The sequence below is a fragment of the Arachis hypogaea genome, chromosome 4 (genome assembly GCF_003086295.3).
Source record: "Arachis hypogaea cultivar Tifrunner chromosome 4, arahy.Tifrunner.gnm2.J5K5, whole genome shotgun sequence".
Lineage (NCBI taxonomy): Eukaryota > Viridiplantae > Streptophyta > Magnoliopsida > Fabales > Fabaceae > Arachis > Arachis hypogaea.
Window position 1 is genome coordinate 101,559,322 of NC_092039.1, and position 26,082 is coordinate 101,585,403.

At 39.9% G+C, this 26,082-nt stretch overlaps 1 pseudogene; it reads right to left on the reverse strand.

Moving 5' to 3' along the window:
- Positions 1-802: 802 nt before the first annotated feature.
- LOC112797070 (heat shock cognate 70 kDa protein-like) lies at positions 803-3,386 on the reverse strand (annotated as a pseudogene).
- Between the last annotated feature and the right edge of the window lie 22,696 nt (positions 3,387-26,082).

Sequence of the window (26,082 nt, forward strand, 5' to 3'; positions counted from 1 at the left end):
TGGAAATCAAGAAATACAGATATGAGCTGAGCCTTTGAAGAAATGAGATAAATCCATGTGAAACAAGAAAAAGCATCAATAAAATGGACATAGTACTTTGAATAATTTATTGAAGTCACATGGGCAGGGCCCCATATGTTTGTATATACGAGTTCTAAGGGTTTGCTATACACAGAATTTTAAGAAGAAAATGGGAGCTGGTGAGCTTTCTCAAGACAGCAAGAATGACACACAAAATGTTCAGAATTGAGTGAAATATTATAAGATTGCAAAACTTTATTTACTACGGTAGTTGAGGTTAGCATGTGGTGTGTATAATAATAGTTAGTTAGACCTTTTTGTAATGTGGTTAGCTATTTGTTAGGCAGTGAGTGTGTGTGTTATGCAGAGTCTGTTAGAAGGGTTAGTCACACTAGTAGTGGGTATATAAATCAGCATATACACCCCATTGTAAACTAACCATACATTTTCTAATTCAGATAATTCTTTCTCCTCTAATGCTCTCTCTTCTTCTCTCTCTCTCTCTATATATATATATATATATATATATATATATATATATATATATATATATATATATATATATATATATAATATTGAGTTTTGGCCTGATACCTATATGGTATCAGAGCTTCAGATCCTTGTGACCATAACTTCCGCATCACTCACTACTGCACAAATTGCTCAAGCTTTCTCAAGTCCGATTGCAATGAAACTGGATGAAGAAAGCTTTCTACCATGGAAAGATCAAGTAGAATCTATGATAGAAGGTTACAAAATGTTGAATCACATCACAGGCGAGTCAATCCAAAGAAGCATCTTTTAATCGAAGATGAAGCTTCAGGCACGGTGAATCCAGAATACGCAACGTAAAAGAAACAGGATGCACTACTCAAGACTTGACTTCTTGCATCAATGAGCAAGAGATTCAATACAAGCATGGTTGGATGTATGTTTTCTCACTAGATCTGGAAAAGATTGGAGACTTTCTTTGCATCACAGATCATGGTGAAGATTAGACAACTCAAGAACAAACTAGTAAACACGAAGAAAGAAGGTTTGATTTGCGATTACTTGCTTGAGATAAAGAAGCTTCTTTAATTTGTGTTGGAGCGACGATAAATGACTCTGATCATGTAGACGCTATTTTAAATGGACTGCCAGAGGAGTACACCTCATTCATCACCACTATAACTGCTAGGTTTCCTCCAGTGTTAATTAGAGAGTTAGAAGCTTTGTTAATGGCACACGAAGAGTTGTTAGACAAGTATAAGAGACCTGACAATTTTGTACAAGCACATGTCACACACGTTCAGAACCCTAATCAAAATTTTAGAGGAGGTTTTCGTGGAGGAAAGTTTCCATATCGTGGACGAGGCGGTTCAAGATTTGGCAGAGTAGGAAGGCACATGCAATTCCAGCAGCAAGGATATGGAAGATCAAACTCGATGCATCCTCAGGCTCAAGGACATGGAAGAACAAATTTCAGAATAATACAATGTCAAATGTGCAACAAACTTGGACATTCTGCTCTCACTTGCTGGTACAGATATGATTCTAACTCTGGAGGAGGTTCATGCACAGAAAACCTCCTTCAATCCTCTGCTTTGTACTTCTCTGCCTCCTGCACCATTCTTTCAATCTCCTCTTTGCTCAGCCTTCCTTTGTTGTTAGTGATGGTGATCTTGTTCTTCGTCGTCTTGTCCTCCGCAGACATGTTCAAGATGCCATTGGCATCGATGTCGAAGCACACGTTGATCTGAGGCACCCCTCTCGGCGCTGGCAGAATCCCCTTGAGCTCAAATGTTCCCAGAAGGTTGTTGTCCTTGGTCCTTGCCCACTCACCCTCGTACACCTAAATCAGCACGCTGGTCTGGTTGTCCGAGTAGGTCGAGAACACCTTCTCTTTCTTGGTAGATATGGTGGTATTCCTGAGAATCAAGACCGTCATCACCCCACCGACGGTTTTAATGCCCAGGCTGAGGGGCGTGACGTCGAGAAGAAGCAAGTCTTGGACTTTCTGGTCGCCTTCGCCGCTCAGGATGGCAGCTTGAACAGCAGCCTCGTAAGCCACGGCCTCGTCGGGGTTGATGTTCTTGCAGAGCTCCTTGCCGTTGAAGAAGTCCTGCAGAAGCTGCTAGACCCTTGGGATTCTGGTGGAGCCGCCAACAAGGACAATATCGTGAATCTGAACCTTATCAACCTTGGCATCTTAGAGACACTTCTCAACGAGCTCCATGCACTTCCTGAACAGGTCCATGTTGAGTTCCTCGAACCTGGCCAGAGTGATGGTCGCGTAGAAATCAATCCCTTCAAAGAGCGAGTCGATCTCGATGGTCGTCTATGCGGTGGAGGAGAGTGTCCTCTTGGCCCTCTCACACGCTGTCCTCAGTCTCCGGAGCGCCCTCGCGTTGCTGCTCATGTCCTTCTTGTGCTTCCTCTTGAACTCCGCCGCGAAGTGATTCACCAGCCTGTTGTCGAAATCCTCGCCCCCTAAGTGGGTGTCTCCGGCAGTGGCCTTCACCTCAAAGATGCCCTTCTCGATAGTCAAGAGAGACACATCAAAGGTGCCGCCCCCGAGGTCAAAGATGAGGACGTTCTTCTCGCCAGTTTTAGAGGCCTTCTTGTCTAAGCTGTAGGCAACAACAGTTGGCTCGTTGATAATTCTCATGATGTTGAGGCCTGCAATGGCGCCGGCATCCTTGGTGGCCTGCCTCTGGAGTCGTTGAAGTAGGCGGGGACGGTAACGACGACGTTCTTGATGGTTTTTCTCAGGTAGGCCTCGGTGATCTCCTTCATTTTGGTGAGCACCATGGAGGAAATCTCCTCGGGTGCGAACTGCTTCTGCTCGCCTTTGTAGTTGACGACGATCATGGGCTTGTCTTAGGGGCCGGAGACCACCTTGAAGGGCCAGTGCCTCATGTTGCTCTGGACGGAAGGGTCGGAGAATCTACGACCGATGAGGCGCTTGGCGTCGAACACGTGTTCTATGGGTTCATTGCCACCTGGTTCTTGGTAGCATCTCCGATGAGGCGCTCGGTGTCCGTGAAGGCAACATAGGAAGGAGTGGTTTGGTTGCCTTGGTCGTTAGCGATGATCTCTATGAGGTTGTTCTGCCACACAGCCACGCAGCTGTAAATGGTGCCGAAATCGATGCCAATGGCTTTCTCAGTAGCGGTAGCCATTTCAACGAATCAGAAGTAATAAGTGAATAATTTAAATAAAACAGGTTTAATTTGCTGATGACTGCAGGTTTAGATGATGCTTTACGCATGTATGTTAGGGTCCTATTGTACTGGCCTGGAGGGATGGAGGGGGTGTATATATATATTGCACAACATTGTGCTTGGCATGAGGATGAGGAAGATATTTTCCTTCTTTTGGAAAAGGCAGAAGGTGGTGGAAGGGACTCATGATGAAGTTGAGATAGAGCAAGAGAAGTCGAGAAGAAGAATGAATATGAGAGGGAAGACCAGAGAGTTCTCGACACTCGACACTGCTTGATTGCCTTTGATTGTGATGGGCTCTATCAAAAGCCCGAATTATTTCAAGGTTTTTGTTAGATACGGATTCCCTCCTTCAGCCCTTTCCACCAAAAAAGAATAAACGTTTCATCCGCCTCTTATTTCTAGTTGAGTTCATGTCACTATCAACAGTCTCGATCTAAAACTTTTTAGTTTTTCACTATTTTCTTATAGTTAATTCTATGGTATTTATAACCGAACTGGGAGTACCCTCGTGAACTCAGACCCGAGTGTGGTACCTGCAAAAAGGACTTGACGCCCAAATCAGTAAAAAGAATCACTTAAAGAATAAAAGCGAGTATATGATCAGGGTGTTGCTTTTTGGTGTCTTGTTGTGGGAATGAATTTCCTCTGCCTTATATCGTTGGTACCGTGCTTGATTTATAGCTCGGTTAATGTTGAATTGGTCGTTGATTTCATCCGAGATCTTTGCGACCGATCTCGTGGCGAGATTATGGGGAGTGTTCCGTTAAGATAGAGCTGTTTTCATGATAAGTCGTGCCGAGGTATAACTTGGTTTTATCCATGAGATGTGGTACAGTACATAGCCCCCAAGCTTGACTTGGTGAAACATAGTTTAGCAAGTTGAGATTTTCCTTGTAAAGTTATACCTCGATGTTTTGAGGTGAAATACTTGTAGCCCCCAAGCTCAACACGCGTATCAAGCTTGGGTTTAGAAAATAAATGATTTTTGCTAGGTATAAATGTATAGGAACGGTTAAAAGGCTTTATCTTGTTAATTGGGCCGCAATAAATTTTTTGGCTAAGCTGGATGTAGATCATTTCATATTGGATGTGCCATTATTATTTCCACTTCCCACTAAAGTAGTGGGTTGTAATTAAGTCTTTACCGTTTTATTTTTGGAAAAACACAAAACACAGGTTCAGTTGTAAATCCCATAAGTGTAAAAAGACATGTCTTCTAGAGGTTAGTCTTCTCAACTTCGCACTGTTTTCTCGTCTTTTTACAGTCTCTTCTATTTTGTTTTATTCTGAAAAATGGTAAAGAAAGAGAGAAAGAGAAGTTGAAAGTTATTAAAGTGAACAAAGAGAACCCTTACAATTGGGTTCATGTTGATGTAAAAACCCGTGCGTCATCTTATTGCGATGTTGAGTCGCTTCGTAAGCTAGAAGCTTTGAAGTTTGTTAGGGAACATTCTGGTGTCCGTGTGGAATTTCTTCCCATTACTAGTGAGGAGAGGGTCTGTTAGAGGAGAGGGGATTGGGATTATTTTTATATGTATATTCCCTATCTGTCTGAGTTGCATGTAAAGTTTCCCTTTTCGGATTTTGAATGTAAGTTTTTAACCCAGTTGAACTGTGCCCCATCGCAGTTACATTCTAACTCCTGGGCATTTCTGTATGCATCTAAATGTCTGATGAATTTTTTGAATTTTTTTGCTTCTCTTAATGTTTTCTTTTCTCTGTTTGAGTCAAAAGGGGTACGGAAAGGGCTTTGGGTCTTTCTGAGTAGTTTTTCGGGCTGTTCCATCTTCCTTTTGTGTAAGTCATCTTTTAAAAACTTCAAATCCATGTTTGTAAAAGTCCGTTCTTTGGAGTCTGAATATCCATTCTATTTAGATAATAAACTGATAGAGAAATACCTTTTGTATTGGAGTTCGGAACCGATGCAAATCCTTGAAGCCAATGAGAGGAGTGAGGAGGATGACCTGTTTTTAGTTTTTTTAATTGAAAATTTTGCTGTTGGGGAATCTTTATCCATTCCTGATTTATTGAAATTTGAGGAGGAAAATGATAAAGAAGGGCTTGAACTGTATATAGGTAATACTGGTTTTATATACTTTGATGTTTGTTTGGTTGTGGTTATTCATCTTCTATTTTTCCTTGTTGCAGACGGTAGTGTTCCAAATTTGAGCTCGGCCAAATTTTAGGCTTATCTGAAAAAGAAGGGTAAAAAAGGTAGTAACGCTTCTGGGATTGTGAAAGAGACGGGAGGTGATGTTGCTTATTCTTCTGCTCAGCCTCCTCCTTTTCCAAAAAGGAAGAGAACTGAGTCGGAGAAGTCTTTGGAGGTGATTTCCGAAGGTGATCATGGTGCTATTGTGAAGTCTATTTTTGAGAGGCAGAGGAGGCTGCATGGTTTTATACCTGGGACGAGTTCTCAATCCGTATGGAGTGATCAATTTCCAATATCCGAACTTGCTGACCGCGTGTCTCAGTATCCTGGAGATATAATCCTCACACGTCGGACTGGAGTTGAAGGGATGGGAAAATTTATTCAGGTTGGTTTTGTATCTATTGATTTTCTTTAATCGTTTTGTTTCTCTGAGATTTCTTCACTGTGTGCTTGCAGATTGTCGCATCTCGCTTGATGTGTTGGGCGTGCTACCGAGCTGTTAGGTTCGGAGCAGCAGGCGATGGCTGATAAATTTTTGGGACTTGAAATTTCGTTGAAAGAAAAGGATGAGGTCGTCATAGGTGTGACCTCAAAAATGAAGGAGAGGGAGGACGAGGTTTCCCGTCTTCACAAACAAATTAGACTGTTGCAGGCTGTGATTAAGGAGAATGATAAGACTAAAGGTGAGATGACCTCTCATATCAACGAGCTTGAAGAGGATAAGATAGACATGTTTGTAGCTGGTTTTGATCGTGCCGTCAGCCAAGTCACATTGTTTTCTCCAACCTTTGATGTGAGGAAACTTAATGTGACAAAAATAGTTGTTAATGGGGAGCTCGCCGATGATGAAGCCGGCGAGAAGCATGCTGAGAATACTCCCCCCTTGAAAAAATAGTTTTGTATGTATTTTGAAACTATTTGTGGCTGTCTGACTTTGTTCGGAGTACTTTGAACTTATTTTATTTGGCTTTTTACGCCGGTTTTAAGTCATGAATTGCTTTTGGATGAATGTTTTGATTCCAACTTTTATTCCGTTAGTTAGATAGTTATAAGTGATGCGCGTGTGGATGATCGGATAGGAACTCATTATCAGAGTTTGTTCGTACTCGAAAAAGAGGTTTTTGTTTGGTAGGTTTGGTATCGTTCGATGTTTGTAATTTGGAACATACGACTTGTTCTTTGTTTGACTTATTCTTGGATACCGATTTCGAAATCGGCTCGACATTTAAAGTCGGGTTTAGTGTTTGTATTATTGCCTGTGCAATTTCCAACTTTGTTTTGTTGGTTTGATATTATTGATTTTGAAAAGTTTAAAGTCTAGGTAATATTAATAAATTTATTTGTTTGCAAGAGTGATTGGAAGGGTCTGAAGTGGTCGGCCTCGTTAAAACCTGTCCGAGTAAAACCCTCCTTAGGGATAAAACCTCGTGATCAAGAAAGAGTACTTGGCCATTTCATACTTACAATAGGTATTCAACTGTAATAAATCTTTAAAGACAAAATGTTCCAAGTATTGGGGAGAGCTGTTCCTTTTAGTATTTCAAGAGAGTATGCTCCTTTTCCAATTACCTTAGAGATGCGAAAAGGGCCCTCCCAATTAGCAGCTAGCTTCCGGTGTCTTGTTGGTTTCCAAACTTCTCCCATTTGCCTTAGTACCAAGTCTCCTTCCTTTAAGGTTCTTGGTCGTACCTTTTTATTGTATTGCTTCCGCATTGCTGCATGCATCACTTTTTGCCTTAGTTCGGTTAGGCTTCGTTCTTCACTTATCAGGTCAAGTTCGCCCGATTTGGCTTCCGAGTTATCCTGCTCGTCAAAGTACTCAGTTCGAGTGGACCCTTGGCTGATCTCGATAGGTATCGTACAGTCTATACCATAGACTAGTCAGAACGGGCTTTCATTTGTTGTAGTTTGGGGGTGTTGTGTTATAACTCCACAGCACCTCTGGTATAAGCTCGGCCCAGTGTCCTTTAGCATCTGTCAATTTCTTTTTTAAGGCCTGCAAAATAACCTTATTAGCTACCTCCGCGAGCCCATTGGTTTGTTGGTGTTTGACGGAGGAAAAACGATGTTTGATTTGCAGGTCGGTTAAATATGAAGCAATTTTCTTATCCGTGAATTGTCTACCGTTATCAGATACGATTTCTCTAGGTAAACCGAATCTACATATAATTGATTTCCAAATGAAATTTTGTACCTTTTCTGCTGTTATTTTCGCAAGAGGCTGTGCTTCTATCTATTTTGTGAAATAATCAATGGCTACCAAAAGAAACTTTACCTGCCCTGTTGAAACTGGGAATGGTCCAAGTATGTCCATCCCCCATTTGTGAAATGGCCAGCTGACATCTGAGGTATGTAATAGCTCGGCCGGGTTGTGGATGAGCGGTGCGTATCTTTGACATGCATCGCAGCTTTGCGCCTTATTTCTGCAATTGCTCCTTAATGTCGGCCAATAGTATCCTGCTCGTAGTATCTTTCTAGCCAAACTCCTACTTCCAATATGGTGTCTGCAGGCCCCGTCGTGTACCTCTTCCATGGCGGCTTCTGCTTCTGCTTGGCCAAGGCACTTCAGTAGTGGTTTGGAAACACCTCACCTGTATAGGTCCGCCCCTAATAAGGTATAATGGTTTGCTTTGTATCTGAATATTCTCGGGTTTTCTCCCTCTGGTGTTTCTCCACTTTTTAGGTAGTGAATAAATGGGCTTCGCCAGTCTTCTTCCTGTGACACACTTAGAAAAGATTTGGTATCTAAAATTGGTTCTGTTAGTGTGAGATGATTCAATTTTTCTGTTTGATTGGTTACCCTGTTTGTAGCTAATTTAGATAAAAGATCGGCCCTACAATTTTGCTCTCTAGGTATATGCAGTATTTCAAAATTTTGAAAAAATTTCATCATGGTTTTGACCGAGTTTAAATACTTTTTTAGAAGTGAATCTCGTACCTAAAAATGACCGTTTACCTATTGTACTACAAGGAGAGAGTCACTGTGTACTTTTAAGCTGGAGATCTATACTTCCTTAGCTAGCCTTAGGCTGGCTAAGAGAGCTTCATACTCGGCCTTGTTATTGGTCATTTCGAAAAGAAACTTTATTGACTGCTCGGCCTAGACTCCAGTATCGTTTTTCAGGAGGATTCCTGCTCCACATCCATTTTTATTTGATGTTTCATCCACATATAATTCCCATGTTTTGCTTGTCTTCTCTTTGCTTGTGAATTTCGAGATGAAGTCGGCCGATGCTTGGGCTTTAGGTGATCCTTGTGACTGATATGATATGTCGAATTCAGAGAGTTCTATCACCCATTTCGTTAATCGGCCTGCTAGGTCTGGCTTTGATAATATTTGTTGTAGGGGGTGACCAGTCTGAACTATAATTGGGTGTGTTTGAAAGTAATGACTTAACCATCGAGCAGTGATGACTAGACCGTATGCCAATTTTTCTATCATCGGGTATCTTGTCTTTGCATTTTGTAAGACCTTGCTTATGAAGTACACCGGGTGTTGCTCTTTCCCTACTTCTGTTACAAGCACGAAACTGATAGTGTTAGTGGAAATTGAAAGGAATACAAAAAGTGGTTTACCTTGTTCCAGTTTCTTAAGTATAGGTGGTGACCCCAGAATATGTTTGAATTCGAAAAAGGCCTTTTCATAGTCTTCTGTCCAAACAAAGTTGTCCGACTTCTTGATGGTTTTGAAGAAATGATAGAATCTGGTGGCTGCAGCTGGTAAGAATCTTGGTAGGGCGGCTAAGCAACCTGTGAGACGTTGTACTTCCTTGACTATCTTTGGTGACTGCATGTTTAGTACGGCTTGGCATTTGTCGGGATCGGCTTCTATACCTCTGTTTGTGAGCATAAACCCGAAAAATTTGCCTTTCTGTACACCAAATGTGCATTTTTCTGGGTTTAGCCTCATGTTGTATCTTCGGAGTTGTTGAAAAATCTCTTGAAGGTCGGCTTCTTGCTTTTTCTCCGAACTTGATTTGACGACCATATCGTCGACATATATTTCGATGTTTCGTCCGACTTGATTTTTGAAGATATTGGCCATCAGTCTCTGGTAAGTTGCCCCTGCGTTTTTTAGTCTGAAAGGAATTATCTTATAGCAAAGATTACCTTGGTCGGTTACAAACGCCATCTTATCCTCATTGTCTGGGTGCATTTGTATCTGGTTGTATCCAGAGTAGGCGTCCATGAAACACAGCACTTAGTATCCAAAGGTATCGTCTACTAGCCTGTCAATGTTCGGTAATGGGTAAGAATCCTTTAGGCAAGCCTTGTTCAGATCTGTGAAATCTACACACATTCGCCATTTTCCCGAGCTCTTCTTAACCAGACGACGTTTGCTAGCCATGAGGAAAAGCGGATCTCTCGGATGAAACCTACATCGAGTAATTTCTATGTTTCTGCCACTGCTGCATTTCTTCTTTCTGTGCCCTGATTGCGTTTCTTTTGCCTTATAGGTCGGACGTTAAGGTTGAATGCTAGCTTATGGCATATGAAGTTCAGGTCGATCCCTGGCATGTCAGCAGGGGTCCACGCGAACAGGTCAGCATTCTCCTTCAATATGCCTACCAGGTTTTGTCTTGTTCCTGCAGAGAAAGCCGAACTGATGTTAGTAAACTGATTTATTTCTCCCAATTGTAACTTTTCTAGGTTGTCTATTGGAGAGGGGCGACTTTTGTTGTTTTTTGGATCCATTTCGGCTAGAGTTAGGATGCTTTCCGAGTTGTACACAGAATGAATTCTTGGGAATGTTTCTTTTAAGGTGGTCTTGAATCCTGCATTGTAACATTGTCTGGCCTCCTTGTGGTCATCCAAACCTAGATAATAAAGATTTCTGAAAAACTATTCTCAAGAATTCATCATTGGAGATTCATCTTAAGAAGTCACAATAAGATCTTCTTCTAGAAGAAGAATGGAGGAAAATAATTTGGCACTTATTTCTCAGATTGAGCCTCAAGATGTAAATAAAGCTCTTGGTGATCCTTCTTGGGTCAAGGCCATGGTAGAAGAGCTACAAAAATTTGAGAAAAATGATGTATGAACACTTGTACCTAATCCAATTGAAAAGAAAGTGACGGGAACAAAGTGGATTTTTAGGAACAACTTAGGAGAAGATGGAAGCATAACAAGGAACAAGGCAAGATTAGTGGCACAAGGATATGACCATGAGGAAGGAATAGATTTTGATGAATCCTTTGCACCAGTAGCCCGAACGGAAGCAATTAGGCTTCTTCTTGATTATGTTGCTTATTGTCGTTTTAAACTTTTTCAAATAGATATAAAATGTACATTTTTGAATGGTATCATAAATAGAGAAGTATATGTGGCTCAGCCTCCCGAATTTGAAAATTAAAAATTTCCAAACCATATTTTTAAACTTTCAAAAGTACTTTATGGTTTAAGACAAACTCCTAGAGATTGGTATGAAAGACTTAGCTCTTTTCTTTTGAAAAATGGCTTTCAAAGAGGCACCTCCGATATTACTCTATTCAGTAAAAAATTCTAATGACTTTTTTATCCTTATACAAATATATGTTGATGACATTATATTTGGTTCAGCTAGTGAATTCCTTTGTGCTGATTTTAGCAAGTTCGTCATGACAAGTGAGTTTGACATGAGCATGATAGTAGAACTTACTTTTTTCTTTGGACTTCAAATTAAGCAAACTTCTAATGGTACTTTTGTACATCAAGAGAAGTATGCCAAGGAATTAGTTAAGAAATTCATATTGGAGTATGCGAAGCCTATGAACACTCCTATACATCTGAATTCTAAGCTAGAAAAGGATGAAATATGGAAAGATGTGGATGAAAATAGATATAGAGGGATGATTGGTTCTCTTATGTATCTTACTTCATCTAGACCTAACATTATACAAAGTGTTGAAGTTTGTTCTGGATTTCAATCACAACTCAAGGAATTACATTTTTTAGCAATTAAAAGAATCATTAGATATATTCATGGCACATCCAATTTCGGTTTATGGTACCCTAAGTCTGATGATTTTTCTGTAGTGGGTTATTGTGATGCAAACTTTGCCGAATATAAAGTGGATCAAAGAAGCATTTCAGAAATTTGTTGCTTTTTTGGATGATCCCTTAACTTATGGTCAAGCAAAACACAGTCCATCGTGACTCTATCCACTGCCGAGACTGAATATATAGCAGCACCAGTTGTTCCTAATTATTATAGTTAAAAACTCAATTAGCCAATCACAAATTGAAAGCTAAAAATATACCTTGGCTTTGAGATAATATGAGTGCGATAAATATTTCCAAAAATTCAGTTTTGCACTCAAGAACAAAGCATATTGAAGTGAGATTTCACTCAATAAGATAACACATTCAAAACGATAATATTGATATTCAATTTGTTAAATCGAAGAAACAACTCGCTGATATATTCACTAACTCTTTGGCAGAAGACAGGTTTTGCAAACTTAGAACTAATTTGGGCATTCTCTGTTATGATTCCTTATTTTAATCTTTCTAATATGGTGTGTGAAGATATTGTCTCACAGGTCAGTATGAGACATTTCTGGGCAGATGAAGAGCCTTCTAACAAGAACATTAAAGCTGGTTTTAATTTTTAAAAAATACACCAAGTAGGCTAAGTGAATCTGCTGATTTCTAGTGGTCCCTTGTGTTTCCTTAACACTCCCTTTTGGGTTCAAAATGAGTTTCTCTTTACATGAGTGGGCCTCATTGGTTTTTGTCAAAAATTAATTCATATTCTTTAAATTTGTCTTTTTGTACATTAAATATTTATTTCAAGTACAACCTTTTCAACTTTTGTCAAACCATTTTTTAAAGCTAGTATTTATTAGGTTTTGTCTTTTTTTTTTCTAAAAAGCTTTTATAATTTATTGCAATTGCTATTACCTTCATAGCACATCATCATATAACTTGAAAAACTCTTCATGTTTCTCATTATCATCATTTCAAAAAGTTTTTTAAGAATTTGCAACTCCTTTATGTCATCAAGATGAGGAAGAAAACTGCTACATGAAGAGGCACGCTTGTTCAAAACCAATCCAAAATCCCAAAAACCTCTCGAAAACCTCCATTTGCACCAACCCACACTCATATCCACATTCACTCTCACTCTCCTTCTCCTACTCCTTTTCATCCACACACAGAACGTATGGCTCAAACCAAGTCAACCGCTCATCGTCCCTCCGCCTCTCAGGCCGCTGAACCCTCTCATCCTCCTTCTCGCCCTAGCATCTTAAAGGAAAAACATCCAATGGCTGAAAAGGAACGTCGTTCTTTTGCTCATCCTTCCACAACACCTAACCCTCAGTCCGTTCCTCATCCTCCTCCTTGCCCTCAAAGAGGTAACCCTCGTATCCTTTTTTGTTCAATCAAAGAACCTTCTGATATTCACCCATTTGCTTTCAAATCTCACTTTGCAAACCTACCTTACTCACATTTTAACCCTTTTTTGTTTTTCATCTGCCATGAAATTTAAGTTTTATAGGGCTATTGTTGTGAAATGTCCTTTATCTTCTTCATATCTTACTGATCTATCTTCTTTAGCAATCAAATGACTTGATTTTGTTGACAATATTGAATTTCTAGACTAGAACCATTTATTCTTCATTCAGAAACCTATTTTCCCTAATTTTGTTCGTGAATTTTATGCAAAAATGACCTATCATAATGAAAATGTTCACTCTTATGTTAAAGGTTGTGAAATAAACTTGAATAAAGAAACTATCAGTGATGCTCTTGGTTACACTGATGTTGGTGTGAATGCATATACCTCTAGTCTCTGTATGTATGAACATTTCTCTCATTGGTGGTCCTACTCCTAAACACAAAGCTCTAGGTCCTGTCCGTGCTCAACTCCACTGAATCATAAATCACATTATTCTCCCTCAAAGAGGTTCATATAAAAAAGTTTCCTTTTATAACATATTGGTCTTGTACGCGATTCTTATGAAAATTGAAATTTTATTTGCATATCTGATAATGAGGCATATGTATGACTGCATCAAGAGTGATAAGAATCTTTCACTTTCATATGGCATATTTTTAGCTTGCTTCTTTGAATAATTTGGTGTTGACCTGAACCATGAGTCCTATGAAAATAGAAACTCTTACCTAAAATGTGGTGGTGCAGTTAAGCAACAAATGAAAGGACCAATTCGATCTAAAAGGGTGGATATTGATGAAGAAGAAAAGTTTGAAGACATTCTTCCTAGATCTACCATGGGAACATCTGCATCTTCAGGCCACATGTTTCTTCTTAATGGAGTTGTCAAAGATGTCTTGCAAGAGTTCATCAATCTGTCCAATCACTTCATCTCTTCTAGCCAACAAGAAGGAAAGCTTTCTGTTCATAATGAGAATGCATTGCGCAAGTCAAGAGATAGAGTTTTTGTTCTTTTAAAGTATATGGACAACCTGAATGATGATGAAACACTATAGACAGATCATTAGGAGCCCCTGGACTCAGAGGATGAAGGCTCGGATGCCTAGGAATGTCTATTGTTTAAACTTATGAGACAATTCTATTTCAGCTACTATTTTTTATATTCTCTAAAAGATTGTAAAACTGAATTAATCTTTTGATACTTTCCTAGTGATAATCTCATCTTTTGCATCCAACTTATCTTTTGCTGCGTTATTTGGTGTTTATTTTTCCTCTTTGATGACAAAAGGGAAAGTAGTACATAGGGGTATTCAAAACCGATTTGGACTGAACTAAATCGACGAACCGAACCAAAAAAATCGAAAACCGAATTAATCAAAAACCGAAAAATTCGAAAAAACTTGTTTTGCTGTTTTTTGTGCGGTTCGGTTTGGTTTTCGATTTTGACTTTGAAAACCCTAACCGAATAGAACTGAACTGGTTAGGAAAAAAACCCTAAACATTACTAACCCCACCCCCCAGACCCCCAGCCCCAAACGAAACTATGGGCGAGTGTGAGCGTCTAACCCTAACTCCCAAATCCCCAATCCCTAACCTAGCTCAGTACTCATCGCTCTCTCTTCTCTAAATCTCCACATGACCACACCTGCGCACCCAGCCACACCTGCCTACGGCACCCACCACCGCGAAGCCTTCGTCCCGTCGCACATCAGGCCACCGCGAGCCTTCGACCCGTCGCACATCAGGCCAACACGAAGCCTTCCTCTTCGCGGAGACGCAGACACCGGACATAGCAGAGGTCCCAACAGTCCAACACGAAGTCGTCGGCCCGTCGCACATCAGGCCAGCACGCCACCCACTGACCCAGAAGGCCAGCAACACGCCACCACCCACTGACTCGACACGGCAGCACAACACCACGCCATCATCGTTGAGATGCCACCACCCAGCACCTCCCAATCTCCCACTCAGCCTTCCTCCCAAGTCAATATGAAGCCCGAGCCACCGATTCAGGTAATGTTTACCATTTACTGTTTACTAGTAATTCTGTTCATATAAGTTTTGTTTAAACATATGAGGGGTGGTTGTGTAAAGTTGAAATTTTCTAAATTTTATATTGGAAATGTCCTGCTTTTATAGCCTTTTATCATTTATACCTTCTATTTGGATTTTCTCATTAGTGTTGATTTGTTGCTACTTGCTGTTGATTTGTTGATTTGTTGCTAAGTTTTGTTGATTTATAGCCTTTTTTTCCACGTTAATACTTACAGACAAATGCATTGTTGATTTGTTGCTACTTGCTATTGCTGGCTTGCTGTTTAATGGTTCATTTTATTGTTGTTTAATGGTTCATTATATTGGAAATGTCCTGCTTGCTGCCTTGCTGGTTGCTATTTAGTGGTTCATTTTATTGTTGTTTAATGGTTCATTATATTGGAAATGTCCTGCTTGCTGCCTTGCTGGTTGCTATTTAATGGCATGCAATTTGACATTCTAAATTGGTGGAAAGTGAATTCCACTAAATATCCAATTCTTGGGTAGATTGCAAGAGATGTCTTAGCCATGCCAGTTTCCACAGTTGCTTCAGAATCGGCATTTAGTACTGGAGGAAGGGTGTTGAATAATTATAGGAGTTCTCTAACTTCGATGACAGCTGAAGCGTTAATTTGTACACAAAATTAGCTCTGAAACTCTCCAAAACTTGTCCTTGAAGAACTCATCAAGGAATTGGAGAAGTTAGAATTAGGTATGGTTAAGTTTCTACTTATAATTTTCTTTATTTTAATCTAGTTTTTATTAATATATATTATTTGTTATGATTGTTTTTTGTTTATTATATTTTGTAGAAGTTGCACCCACTCCTGATCCTAATGAAGAAGATTCTGGTGTTGAGTCTGATTGAGTACATCTTGTTATGGTAGGAATTGTTCTTCTTATATTATTATTATTATTGTTGTTGTTGTTGTTGTGGTTGTTGTTGTTATTGTTTTAGGTTTGTTTGCATTAAGAAGTTTAGCTATTTTGTTGGAGAAGACACCATAACTTTGCTATCAGTTTAATGACAATTTATTTTTATTTTCAGTTGTGTTGACTGTTGAACTATTAAACTTCTTTAATTGTCATATTTGAATTCTGTTGTCGTTAAATTTCATTAGATCAAGACTTTGTTAGCTATTGTGTATTTCTGTTTGTCAATTTCAATGTTATGATTTTGCATAATAGTATGGTAGTAATTTTTTTGAATTGATAGAAAAAACCGAACAAACCGAACCACAGCTTAATTAGACAATCGGATCGGATGGCTTTTCCCTTAAAAACCGAACCAAACCGTACCGTGAACATCCCTAGTAGTACGTACCAAAATTGGACCATGGAAGATTGATAGATAGGATAGTGTTAAATTTTGATGTGTTTGGTTATTGCATTTAGTTTGCTGATTCATATGTGGTGCATTTGAGTGCATCTTTTGGTTAAATCCTTTTAACTGCAGCATAACCATGAATAGCATATTTTTAATTGTATTGTTAAGATTTTGTGACTTAGGTACCTTGTCTAATGTCCATCAAGTGGGAGCACAAATTACAAAAGAAAGGTGAGCTTTTCTTGCAAGTCAAAGTGGTACAACCAAAGGGAAGTTTCTAATCACAATCTTGTATTTCAATTCCTTTAGTTTCTTTTTTTTAAATGATGTTTGTCATCAAAAGGGAGATTGTTGAGTTTAGAAAATAATAATCATATTTTTGGTGATGACAAACATATATTTGGTTGGATTAAAAGCTCAAAGTTGTTTGAAGTGTGTTTTATGGTATAGGCCCAAGTCACTCTTTTGTTTGTGAAGCCCAAATAGATCACAAGGCTAGTAACTCATAAACCCATAGAGTAATCAATGTTGGGGCTGGTGCTGAAGCCATAAACAAAAATGGCAAAATAAAAAATCAAAGAAAAATGTGCCTTACTTTTATGAACATCAAAGAAGAAAGGAGGACAAAGCAAAATAAATAGCTGTACAGATGGTGGACGAAATTGTGATCTTTAATTAATGGCTCCTTGGCATGTGCCAAGGAGAACTAATTTAACTAACTGATTACTTGCTCAGAGCACAATTCCGTTCAACTAACCAGCAAGTGTACTGGGTCGTCCAAGTAATACCTTACGTGAGTAAGGGTCGAATCCACAGAGATTATTGGTTTGAAGCAATCAATATTTATTTTATTAGTCTTAGTCAGGATATCAATAGGATTATTTGGATTTATTTGTAAAAAAGCCAAACTGCAAATTTCATAAAATTATAAGTTAAAATAATAGAGTTACTTGATTTTCAGTACTGGGGAATATGTTGGAGTTTTGGAGATGCTTTGCCCTCTGACTTCAACTCTTCCTTGAAATCCTCTTCTCACACGCAGGTTCCTTCCATGGCAAGCTCTATGTAGGGTGTCACCGTTGTCAATGGCTACTTCCCATCCTCGCAGTGAAAACTATGCACGCACTCTGTCACAGTACGGCTAATCACCGGTTGGTTCCCGCTCCTACTGGAATAGAATCACTCTTTTGCGTCTGTCACTAACGCCCAGCAGGTTAAAGTTTGAAGCACGTCACAGTCATTCAATCCCGGAATCCTACTCGGAATACCACAGACAAGGTTTAGACTTTCCGGATTCTCATGAATGCCGCCATCAATCCGGCTTATACCACGAAGATTCTGTTGGGGAATCTAAGAGATATTCATTCAATCTGATGTAGAACGGAGGTGGTTGTCAGGCACACGTTCATGGGTTGAGGAAGGTGATGAGTGTCACGGATCATCACCTTCTCCACAGTTAAGCGCGAATAAACATCTTAGATAAGAACAAGCGTGTTTGAATGGAAAACAAAGGAATTGTATTAAATCTTCGAGACGCTGCAGAGCTCCTCACCCCAACAATGGAGTTTAGAGACTCATGCCGTCACAAAGTATGTAATTCAGATCTGAAAAATGTCATGTGGTACAAGATAAGTCTGTAAAAGTTGTTTAAATAGTAAACTAGTACCCTAGGTTTACAGGAAATGAATAAACTAAGATAATTGGTGCAGAAATCCACTTCTGGGGCCCACTTGGTGTGTGCTGGGGCTGAGACTAAAGCTTTTCACGTGTGGAGGCCTTTCTTGGCGTCAAACTTCAGGTTGTGACGTGTTTTGGGCGTCCAACTCCGGATAATGACGTTTTTCTGGCGTTTAACTCCAGACAGCAGCATGAACTTGGCGTTTAACGCCAAGTTACGTCGTCTATCCTCGCTCAAAGTATGGACTATTATATATTGCTGGAAAGCCTGGATGTCTACTTTCCAACGCCGTTGAGAGCGCGTCAATTGGACTCCTGTAGCTCCAGAAAATCCATTTCGAGTGCAGGGAGGTCAGGATCCAACAGCATCAGCAGTCCTTTTTCAGCCTAAGTCAGATTTTTGCTCAGCTCCCTCAATTTCAGTCAGAAAATACCTGAAATCACAGAAAAACACACAAACTCATAGTAAAGTCCAGAAATATGATTTTTGCCTAAAAACTAATATTATTCTACTAAAAACTAACTAAAACATGCTAAAATCTACATGAAATTACCCCCAAAAAGCGTACAAAATATCCGCTCATCACAACACCAAACTTAAACTGTTGCTTGTCCTCAAGCAACTAGATGAATAAAGTAGGTTCTAATAGAGATAAAGAAACAATAATATTCTCGAGTTCTAAATGAGGCTCAGATTCTTATTAGATGAGCGGGGCTTGTAGCTTTTTGTCTCTGAACAGTTTTGGCATCTCCCTGTATCTTTAAATTTTCAGAATGATTGGCATCCTTAGGAACTCGGAATTCAGATAGTATTGTTGATTCTCCTAGTGTAGTATGTTGATTCTTGAACACAGTCATTTTATGAGTCTTGGCTGTGGCCCTAAGCACTTTGTCTTCCAGTATTACCACCAGATACACAAATGCCACAGACACATAACTGGGTGAACCTTTTCAGATTGTGACTCAGCTTTGCTAAAGTCCCCAGTTAGTGGTGTCCAGAGCTCTTAAGCACACTCTTTAGCTTTGGATCACGACTTTAACCACTCAGTCTCAGGCTTTTCACTTGGACCTTCATGACACAAGCACATGGTTAGGGACAGCTTGGTTTAGCCGCTTAGGCCTGGATTTTATTTCCTTGGGCCCTCCTATCCATTGATGCTCAAAGCCTTGGATCCTTTTTACTCTTGGCTAGTGCTCATGGCTTGTGAATATTGTTTTTTTTTTTTTGAACTGCTTTTTCTTGCTTCAAGAATCAATTTCATGATTTTTCAGATCATCAACAATATTTTTCGTGTTCCTCATCCTTTCAGGAGCCAATATTCATCAAATTCAAAGTACATATTATGCACTGTTCAAGCATTCATTCAGAGAACAAAAAGTATTGCCACCACATATAATTAATTATAAATTTTATTATTAAGAACTCGAAAAATATAAATTACTTCTTTATTCTAAAAGAATCTACTACTTTATTCATGCCTAATGATGATGAGAAAAATAAATTATAGCTTAATTGGAAATAAAATCAAAATAGACATCCTAATTACTGCTAAATATCTTCTAAGGTCAATTTCTAAAAGGAATAATCTCTACTAAGTTGGAACAGAGAAATTGGAACTCAGCAACCTGTTGTTTTGAGGAGTGGATGCTCCTCTGACTCTTTGGGGTGTGGTTCAAGGATTAATTTTTGGCGCTTCAGTTCCCTTAGATCACGCCCTTGCTCCTCTTGTTCCTTGAGCAGTTTGCAGATCATGCTACCTTGATTATTCTGTTCTTCCTTTATTTGATCCATAGCTTCTTGCAATCTGGAAACAGAAGCCTCAAGTTGTTCCCAATATTCATATTGGGGCAGTTCTGGGAGGGCTTCTTGTGCTCTCCTTCTGACAGGATCCTCTTGTTGCTGTTGCCTGACCATTGATATTCCAGTAATGGGCTTTTCAATTGGGATATATTCAGTTATTCCCATCTTTACTCCAGCCTCTTTGCAAAGCATAGAAACTAGGCTTGGATAAGCCAATTTGGCGTCCTTAGAATTCCTGTTTGCTATTTTATATAGCTCACAGGAGATCAGCTGATGGACTTCCACTTCTTTTCCCAACATGATGCAGTGAATCATGACAGCTCTTTTGATGGTAACTTCAGAATGGTTGCTGGTGGGCAAGATGGAACGACAAATAAAGTCCAGCCAGCCTCTGGCTACTGGTTTTAGATCTTCTCTTTTGAGTTGGACTGGGATGCCAGTTGTACTGGTAGTCCATTTGGCTCCAGGGATGCATATGTCCTCCAGAACCTTATCCAGCCCTTTATTGACCCTTATCATTCTCCTATTAAAGAAGTCTGGGTCATCTTTCAGTTGAGGGATCTTGAATACCTCCCTGATCCTGTCAGAATGGGTATGAATGATTTTTCCTCTGACCACTATCTTATGGTCAAAGATAGCAGCTCCAATGATTCTTTGCCTTTCTGTCTGCCATAGATTAGCATAGAATTCTTGAACCATATTCTTCCCCACTTTCGTTTCAGGATTGGCCAGAATTTCCCAATTCCTGTTCCGAATTTGCTCTTGGATTTCCGGATATTCATCTTCTTTCAGATCAAATCTGACTTCCGGGATCACTGATCTGTGACTCATTATCTTGTAGTAATGGTCTGAATGTTCTTTAGTTAAGAACTTCCCTTGGTTCCAAAGTGGCTTTGGAACGCTTTCTTTCTTTCCTCTTGGGGTGGTTTGTTTCCCTTTAGGGGCCATGATCGAGAGACACAATAGTTTTTGTGATCACGGGAAAACACACCAAACTTAGAGCTTTGCTTGTCCTCAAGCAAAAGAGAGGAAAGAAGAGGGATAGGAGGAGAGCAATGTGGAATGGTGATGATGAGGAGGGCGCCGAACACAAGATATAGGGAGGGGGGTGGGTAATTTTCGAAAAAAAAATAAGAAAGAGATAAGATAAAAGATATAATTTTAAAAGATATGATCAGAAAAAGATATCATTTTAAAAAGGAAAATATATAAATCAAAATTTAAAAGATATAATTGAATTTTTAATTTTGAAAAGGATTTTTTTAAAAGGAGTTAAAGATGTGTTGGAAACAAATTTGAAAAGCTGATGGCTTAAATTGGAAAGCCATTTGTTCTTTTGGGTTAAGATAAATCTAAAAAATTTGCAATCATTGGATTTTAGAAATTAGGATAAAAACTTTTGGAATTGAAAGTGATAATTTAAAATATGTTTATGCAAGAAATCATGAATTGAAACATAAAAATTTTGAAAAAATGCAAAGAAAAATGAAATTGTACCTCCTCCCACCATCCTGGCGTTAAACGCCCACATGGTGCATGGTTTGGGCGTTTAATGCCCAGATGTTGCTTCTCCTGGGCGTTCAACGCCCATGTGATGCTTCTTCCTGGCGTTTAACGCCAGGAGGTCCTTCTTTACTGGGCGTTTTTCTAAACGCCCAGAATGCTAGCAGATTGGCGTTAAACGCCCAGAAGGTGCATCTTTCTGGCGTTTAACGCCCAGAAGATGCTTCTTCTTGGCGTTTAACGCCCAGAAGGCTACACTTACTGGCGTTAAACGCCCAGTGGGTGCTTCTTTTGGGCGTTTAACGCCCAAAGTATTTCTTACTGGCTTTTTCATGCCAGTGAGCTTCCAAATTTCTCTGTAACTCTTGGGACTTCAATCAATTACTAATTCACCTTTGAAGATACTTGGACTCAAACCTGTAAAGAAAAGAAAATTTATTTAATCAGTAGATAAACTTTGTAAATGGCTGGGTTGCCTCCCAGCAAGCGCTTCTTTAATGTCATTAGCTGGACTGACACTGATATTCAATGTAATCTCAGTCTTGAGCATTCTTGCTCGAAATTATCTTCAAGATAGTGTTTAACTCTTTGTCCATTGACAATGAACTTTTTGTTAGAGTCACTATCCTGAAGTTCTATGTATCCATATGGTGATACACTTGTGATTACATATGGACCTTTCCACCGGGATTTTAATTTCCCAGGGAATAATTTGAGCCTTGAATTAAATAGCAGAACTTTCTGTCCTGGCTCAAAGAATCTGGATGACAATTTCTTATCATGCCATCTTTTTGCTTTCTCTTTGTAAATTTTTGCATTTTCGAAAGCATTGAGTCTAAATTCCTCTAGCTCATTTAACTGGAGTAGTCGTTTTTCTCCAGCTAACTTGGCATCAAGGTTCAGGAATCTGGTTGCCCAATAGGCTTTGTGTTCCAGTTCCACTGGCAAGTGACATGCCTTTCCATACACAAGCTGGTATGGAGAGGTCCCTATAGGGGTCTTGAATGCTGTTCTATATGCCCACAGAGCATCATCCAAGCTTCTTGCCCAATCCTTTCTACGGTTAATTACAGTCCGTTCCAGGATTCTTTTAAGTTCTCTATTTGAGACTTCAGCTTGCCCATTAGTTTGTGGGTGATATGGAGTAGCCACCCTGTGGTTGACTCCATAACGTACTAGAGCAGAGTAGAGCTGCTTATTACAGAAATGAGTACCCCCATCACTGATTAACACTCTAGGGATACCAAATCTGCTGAAGATATGTTTCTGGAGGAATTTTAACACTGTTTTAGTGTCATTAGTGGGTGTTGCTATAGCTTCCACCCATTTGGATACATAATCCACTGCCACCAGAATATAGGTGTTTGAGTATGATGGTGGGAAAGGTCCCATGAAGTCAATGCCCCATACATCAAACAACTCAATTTCCAAGATTCCTTGTTGAGGCATAGCATAACTGTGAGGCAGGTTGCCTGATCTCTGGCAACTATCACAGTTAAGTACAAATGCTCGGGAATCTTTATAGAGAGTAGGCCAGTAGAAGCCACTCTGGAGGACTCTTGTGGCTGTTCGTTCACTTCCAAAATGTCCTCCATACTGTGATCCATGGCAATGCCAGAGGATCTTCTGTGCTTCTTCTTTAGGCACACATCTACGGATTACTCCGTCTGCACATCTCTTAAAGAGATATGGTTCATCCCAAAGATAGTACTTTGCATCTGTGATTAATTTCTTTGATTGCACCTTACTGTACTCTTTGGGTATGAATCTTACTGCTTTGTAGTTTGCAATGTCTGCAAACCATGGCACTTCCTGGACGGCTAGTAATTGCTCATCCGGAAAGGTTTCAGAAATTTCAGTGAGAGGGGGGATGCCCCTTCCACTGGTTCTATTCGGGACAGGTGATCTGCTACTTGATTTTCTGTCCCTTTTCTGTCTCTTATTTCTATATCAAACCCTTGCAGAAGCAACACCCATCTAATGAGTCTGGGTTTTGAATCCTGCTTTGTGAGTAGATATTTAAGAGTAGCATGATCAGTGTACACAATCACTTTTGATCCTACTAAGTAGGATCTGAACTTGTCAATGGCGTAAACCACTGCAAGTAGCTCTTTTTCTGTGGTTGTGTAATTCTTCTGTGCATCATTTAGCACACGGCTGGCATAGTAAATGACATGCAGAAGCTTGTTATGCCTTTGTCCCAACATTGCACCAATGGCATGGTCACTGGCATCACACATCAGTTCAAATGGTAATGTCCAGTCTGGTGCAGAGATGATTGGTGCTGTAACCAATTTAGCCTTTAGAGTCTCAAATTCCTGCAGACACTCTTCATCAAAGATGAATGGCGTGTCTGCAGCTAGCAGGTTGCTCAGAGGTTTGGCGATTTTTGAAAAATCCTTTATAAACCTCCTATAGAACCCTGCATGTCCCAGAAAGCTTCTGATTGCCTTAACATTAGCGGGTGGTGGTAATTTTTCAATTACTTCTACCTTAGCTTGGTCCACCTCTATCCCCTTGTTCGAAATTTTGTGCCCAAGGACAATTCCTTCAGTCACCATAAAGTGACATTTTTCCCAGTTTAAAACCAGGTTAGTCTCTTGGCATCTTTTCAGAACAAGTGCTAAATGGTTAAGGCAGGAGCTGAATGAGTCTCCAAATACTGAAAAGTCATCCATGAAGACTTCCAGAAATTTTTCCACCATATCAGAGAAAATTGAGAGCATGCACCTCTGAAAGATTGCAGGTGCATTGCACAGGCCAAATGGCATCCTTCTGTATGCAAATACTCCAGATGGACATGTGAAGGCCGTTTTCTCCTGATCCTGGGGATCTACTGCAATTTGATTGTAACCTGAATATCCATCCAGGAAGCAGTAGTATTCATGACCTGCTAGTCTTTCTAGCATCTGGTCTATGAATGGTAAAGGAAAATGATCCTTTCTGGTGGCTGTGTTGAGTCTTCTGTAATCAATGCACATGCGCCACCCTGTAACTGTTCTTGTAGGAACCAGTTCATTTTTTTCATTATGAACCACTGTCATGCCACCCTTCTTAGGGACAACTTGGACAGGGCTCACCCAGGGGCTGTCAGAAATAGGATAAATGATCCCAGCCTCTAGTAATTTAGTGACCTCTTTTTGCACCACTTCTTTCATAGCTGGGTTCAGCCTCCTTTGTGGTTGAACCACTGGCTTGGCGTCATCTTCCAACAAGATTTTGTGCATGCATCTGGCTGGGCTAATGCCCTTAAGATCACTAATGGACCACCCAAGAGCTGTCTTGTGTGTCCTTAGCACTTGAATTAGTGCTTCCTCTTCCTGTGGCTCTAAGGTAGAGCTTATAATTACAGGAAAGGTTTCACCTTCTCCCAGAAATGCATATTTCAGGGATGGTGGTAATGGTTTGAGCTCGGGTTTTGGAGGTTTCTCCTCTTCTTGAGGGATTTTCAGAGGTTCTATTATCTTCTCTGATTCCTCCAAATCAGGCTGAACATCTTTAAAGATGTCCTCCAGCTCTGATTCGAGACTCTCAGCCATGTTGACCTCTCTTACCAGAGAATCAATGAGATCAACACTCATGCAATCATTTGGGGTGTCTGGATGTTGCATGGCTTTAACAACATTCAACTTGAACTCTTCCTCATTGACTCTCAAGGTTACTTCCCCTTTTTGGACATCAATGAGGGTTCGACCAGTTGCTAGGAAAGGTCTTCCTAGAATGAGAGTTGCACTCTTGTGCTCCTCCATTTCCAGCACCACAAAGTCAGTAGGAAAGGCAAATGGCCCAACCTTGACAATCATATCTTCAATCACGCCTGATGGGTATTTAATGGAGCCATCAGCAAGTTGAAGACATATCCTGGTTGGTTTGATTTCTTCAGTCAAACCAAGCTTTCTGATAGTAGATGCAGGTATTAGGTTGATACTTGCCCCAAGATCGCATAAAGCTTGCTTGGTACAAATACCTTCTAATGTGCATGGTATCATAAAGCTCCCAGGATCTTTAAGCTTCTCAGGTAAGCTTTTCAGAATGACTGCACTGCATTCTTCAGTGAGGTAAACTTTTTCAGTTTCCCTCCAATCCTTCTTATGACTTAAGATCTCTTTCATGAACTTAGCATAAGAGGGTATTTGCTCAAGTGCTTCTGCAAACGGAATCTTTATTTCAAGAGTCCTGAGATAGTCTGCAAAGCGGGCAAATTGCTTATCCTGTTCCGCTTGGCGGAGTTTTTGAGGATAAGGCATTTTGGCTTTGTATTCCTCAACCTTAGTTGCTGCAGTTTTATTATCTACAGAAGTGGGTTGGGAAGCCTTTTTAGAAAGGTCAGCACTTGTATGTGACTGATTCCCTACTGGCATTTGAATGCTAGTGGTGGGAGCTGGAGTGGTGTCAAACGCTACTTCCTTGTTTGTTACTGGCGTTTGAACGCCAGAACCATGCTCCTTTTGGGCGTTCAACGCCAGATCCATGCTTGTTTCTGGCGTTGAACGCCAGGAATAAGCATGGTTTGGGCGTTCAGCGCCAGTTTTATCCCTTTCTGGGCTCTGCTTGTCCTCAGAGGGATTTTTAGTAGCCATTTGTTCATCTCCTGTCTTCTTGCTACTTTGAAGTGAGGTATTTAATGTTTTCCCACTTCTTAATTGAACTGCTTGACATTCTTCTGTTATTTGTCTTGACAGTTGCTTTTCTGTTTGCTTTAATTGTACTTCCATGTTCCTGTTAGCCATTCTTGTTTCCTGTAATATTTCCTTGAATTCGGCTAGCTGCTGAGTTAGAAAATCTAATTGCTGATTGAATTTATTAGCCTGATCCACCGGACTGAGTTCTGCAGTTACTGTTTTAGCTTCTTCTTTCACGGAAGATTCACTGTTCAGATACAGATGCTGATTTCTGGCAACTGTATCAATAAGCTCTTGAGCTTCTTCAATTGTTTTTCTCATGTGTATAGATCCACCAGCTGAGTGGTCTAGAGAAATC